Here is a 4,754-nt window from a genome sequence, read left to right as displayed (position 1 = left end):
CCCTTCTTCCACATATGTATGTTGTTGTCTTGGAACCCAGTGGAAATTTTTCAGCAAGCACGACACTTCAATAACTGAAGCATACAGTGAAAGCATACAGTGTGCGATCAAAAAGTAGTATGACTGAATTTCTGTAGCTGTAGTGCGAATGGAGCAATGTAGGGGAGAGGGGGGGGGGGGGGGGGGGGGACCACCTGGTTGTGATAGTGGGGAGCCTTCTGCAGAGACCGATATTTCTTCCAGTCACCTGCAGGGAAGCAGAGAGTGGGCACATCGATTTTTGTGGTCCTCCGTTCCGTAGTGTAATCACATTTCAAGATGGAGAAAAATCTCAAGCAGTGCTAAGCCATCAAGTTCTGCGTGAAACTCAAGAAAACTGTGATGGAGACCCTCTGAATGATTAAGGATGCTGCTCTGAGCTGCTCAACAGTGTTCCGTGCGGCACAAGCTGTTCTAGGAGAGGTGGGAGTCCGTCGAAGACGACCAGTGCACCGGTTGCCCACCAACTCCAAGTATTGACGAAAATGTGGCCAAAGTGAAGGTGCTCCTGGACTCTGACTGGTGCTTAAACATTTGTCTGATGATTGACGAGTTTGAGATTTTGTACAGTACCATCCAAAAAATTGTTACTGAAAATGTGTGCCAAGTTCGAGAAAAAAATTCTGAGCAACGAACAAAAACTGAATCTTGTTTACATTTCCCAGGACATTCTGAACTGTACCCAAGAAAACCCAAATTTTTTTCACAATGTGATTACTAGTGACGAATTGTGGTGTTTTGAGTACAACCCGGAGGCCAAATGCCAGACCGCCGAGTGGCACATTGGCAATTCCCTGCATCCGAAGAAAGCCAAAATGAGCAAGTTGAGGGTCAAAACTGTGCTCATTTGCTTTTTTTGACCACCACGGTGTAGTTCACCAGGCATTTGTGCCCCCTGGACAAACTGTGAATGCTCAATTTTATGTGGAAGTGCTCGAAACATTGCGCAAATGCGTTCTGCGAGTGCGGCCAGATATCGCCGTTTGCTGGAAGCTGCACGGGGACAATGCGCCGTGCCCCTGGGCGGTCCAGGTGTTGGAACACCTGGCCAAGCACAGGACTGCCAACGTGCCTCGCCTTCCTACAGTTCAGATCTGTCACCGGCAGACTTCTTCCTCTTTCCCCGGCTCAAACGGGACCTCGAGTGAACTGATTCGGCTACATAGAAGATGTCCAAAACGCCGTGACAGTATCTCTAAAGGGGATCACAGAAAGTGAGTTCCAGAAGGCGTACATGCAGTGGGAATTGCATTGTATGTGTTGTGTTGAAGTACGAGGGTGTTATTTCGAAGAATACTAAGGATTTGTACTAGTTAATTCAATAACAAAATTTAAATTAATTCAGTCCTACTACTTACTGATCACACCCTATATTCTAGCGGGTCACCAAACATGACAAAAAGGGATTTGAAAGTTGTTCCTGAAACAGGCATTATAGCTGAATTTTCACAGAAAAGATTGAATTCTTGTTTTGGGTGATGTGTGGACAGCAAATAATAATGATGCTCTATACAAAGAGACATCTCCAGCAGATGCTGAATTCCACAAGAAACTGATCACTGCAAAATGCACTGGATTAATAAAACCAGTGGATATTTTCTTCAACTGTCTATTCAAAGGTACGGTAGGTACTGTCCATCACAGATACAATAGTGTTATCGTCCGAAGGTAAAGTGCGGCAAAGAGAACAATTTGTTCACATTCAGTTGCCTGTGCAGTTCTGATTTTTGGCAAATAGATTCCAACATTGCTTTCTTCAAATGCAGTTACAGCAATGAACGTCAAGGATCATTTCAGAATACTGTTTCGGGGTGGTTTATGAGAAGAATATTTCAAAGACAGCTGTGTTTAGCTCGTCCTCATTTGTTGTGATCACTGTGAAGGATATTTATGTTTTAACTACAGATTAATTATATCACTGCATTGGACTACCATGGGTGCGTAATGTATTTTATTTCCATTATTTAAATGTTACTCAATCCATTTCCTCGTATATCTACGATAATCAGCTGCATTTGGACTAATCTGCACAAGGCTGTCTGTCTTTATTTGGCATCTTTTAGCTCCTAAGTTTCATGGCCATAGCAGCTGTAATTTGCATGATAAGTGTATTTTTGGCTATTCGACACACCAAATAGATCTAAAATAAGTGTGACAACAACTGGGCACCCGTCCTTGTTACAGAAAACATACTACAGTAAGGTGGAAGACAATTTTCAAAATTCTTATTAGGGTAACAGTGATTAAGTACAGAGACATGAATAATCTGTTGGCCCTTCAAAAACCAAATATGAGTAATAAGAATCAGGAATTGAGGAAGAGAAGCTCATGTTAACAATAGTGTAAGGCAGATACACAGGTCCTCTCCATTATTGTTTTACTTCTTCCATGAAGAAATATTGTAGAAAAAATTCAAAATAGAAACACGAGCAATGTGTAAGCATACCTAGACCAGATGTTTCTCTTCGCACTGAAAGTTGAGAAAACCGAGGCAACTTATTGAGTGGATTCGAAAGCATATGCATTACAGTGGGTTAAGGGGACATAAATCTATGACAAAAGTGGCTAAGTTCATGTGAAATCAGATAGTGACTAGCATAACAGATTATCCAATGTGGTTGTGTACACAGGGAAGACACTGGACAGAATGGTGCAGAAGGGGAAACTTTCTTCCAGAGAAAGTCTCTCTTAGAATCTCTGATGCAGAATGGAGAATCCATCAATCTGTAATGACACCATGATTGACAGGACGTGGATTCTGTGGGTCCAGTTTCTAAGTTTTTTAGTTGAGAGCTGAGCATAGGACTTGAAAGTAGTCTGTGGAATCCAGAGGAGGAGGAACCAGTGGCATTTGAAATATGATGCTATATAGATATGCAAAAACTTAAATTGGCAGGTTTCGTACAAAACTCAGTGTTAATGGAAAGAATATGTGAGGAGAGTGTCATGTGGAAAACATTCACCAGACGGAGTGACGGATTAATCAGTTCTGCTTCCCACTCCTTTAATCCCTTATATTAAGTGTGGCAAAATTCAATATGTTTACAATCAATTTTAGTTTGCATATAGTGCCTGCCTCTCTCTCTCTCTCTCTCTCTCTCTCTCTCTCTCTCTCTCTCTCTCTCTCTCTCCCCCACCCCCCCCCCCACCCCTCATCTGTCTGGGCCACGAGGTTATTTTTGGCACTACTGTCTGGCTCCCTGTTAAAGCTTGGAGATCAGCAGAAGATACCTGGAAAGATCAGGAAAACATTTACGCTGCAACCAGCTATTTAGACTCACCACTGAATGGTGATGGTGATGGCGATGATGATGATGATGATGATGATGATGGATAAATTAATGAGGCATTTGCGGAGACATCCGGCCATAGTAACTGGGTGGTGGAAGGAGTGCAAGATGAAAATAATTGTAGCAGGGGACAAGGATTACAATTTGCAACAACAAAAAGATTACCACAACAAGAAGAAGAAATTCAGAATGCAATGAAGACAGTTTGTGGTAGAAAAAAACTTCTCCATTAGCTGGACTGGAGTCCAGAGAAGACTGAAGAGGAGGAGGAAGATGAAAAGTTTGTCTAAAAGGCACATATTTCACGGGCTTAAGAACATGGAATATTTAACTGCAAGAGAGGGCAACGAAGTAGGAAACACATAATATTTGCTAATAAGCCAGTTGGTGGCCTGCCACCATAAATAAGGTAACTGTGTCTTGGTGACACATTGGAAGTGGGTCATATAAGAGGAAGAATACCTATCAGTTACATTTAGTTGGTAGGTGGTAGAAAAACTTTTTCCAATCACCAAAATTATTGGATTATCATCACATTTGTCATTCAGCAAAGCCTATAACTTTATTAACAATTGGACGCCTGAAACTTCCTGGCAGGTTAAAACTGTGCACTGGGCCGAGACTCAAACTCAGGACCTTTGCCTTTCGCGGGAAAGTGCTCTACCACTGGCAGAATTAGAGCTGTGAGGATGAGGTGAGAGTCGTGCTTGGGTAGCTCAGTTGGTAGAGCACTTGCCCGCGAAAGGCAAAGGTCCCGAGTTCGAGTCTCGGCCCAGCACACAGTTTTAATCTGCCAGGAAGTTTCATATCAGTGCACACTCCACTGGATGCCTCTTATGCAACATACAGCATCAGTATCTGTGTATCTCATTGCAGTTCTCATCTATAACTGTTCCAGCATTTCCGGCAAAACAATCTTCACAGTACTCTGGACTGGACAGCAATGCTGGCTAATGCTTTAGTTCAGAACTAATTTTCACTTCCTTGTGGTGTTCGCTAGGTATGATCTGCACCTAAATAATAGTAGGCAACCCACTTCATGTTTTCAACTAGCACCTGCAATGACACTGCAAAAATGGCAATTTCTTGTACATTGCTACGTACTGGACCGGACAGCGCCCACTAGTACTAGCAGAGTTCTGTCTGAGCCACTTCTTTCAATGATTTTGTGAGCAATAGCCCATTCATAAATATGGTCATTCCATTGCTATAACTTACATGGGACCAGCAGACTTCCTTGCAGCAAAACAATCTGTCCCTCAATCCCTTAAACAATAGCCTACAAGGATGAGGAGATTTGCATTTAACGTCCTGTTGACAAGGTGGTCATTAGAGGAAGAGCACAAGCTCGGACTAGGGAAGGGCGGAGAAGGAAATTGACGGTGCCCTTTCGGAGGAGCCATCCCAGCATTTGCCTTAAGTGAT

General features: G+C 42.8%; 1 non-coding gene across 1 annotated transcript; it reads left to right on the top strand.

Moving 5' to 3' along the window:
- Positions 1-4,033: 4,033 nt before the first annotated feature.
- On the top strand, positions 4,034-4,108 carry Trnas-cga (transfer RNA serine (anticodon CGA)). The gene has a single exon. It is a non-coding gene; the product is annotated as a tRNA-Ser (tRNA).
- Positions 4,109-4,754: the final 646 nt, after the last annotated feature.

The sequence above is a fragment of the Schistocerca nitens genome, chromosome 12 (genome assembly GCF_023898315.1).
Source record: "Schistocerca nitens isolate TAMUIC-IGC-003100 chromosome 12, iqSchNite1.1, whole genome shotgun sequence".
Lineage (NCBI taxonomy): Eukaryota > Metazoa > Arthropoda > Insecta > Orthoptera > Acrididae > Schistocerca > Schistocerca nitens.
This window is presented reverse-complemented; position numbering and strand designations above follow the sequence as displayed.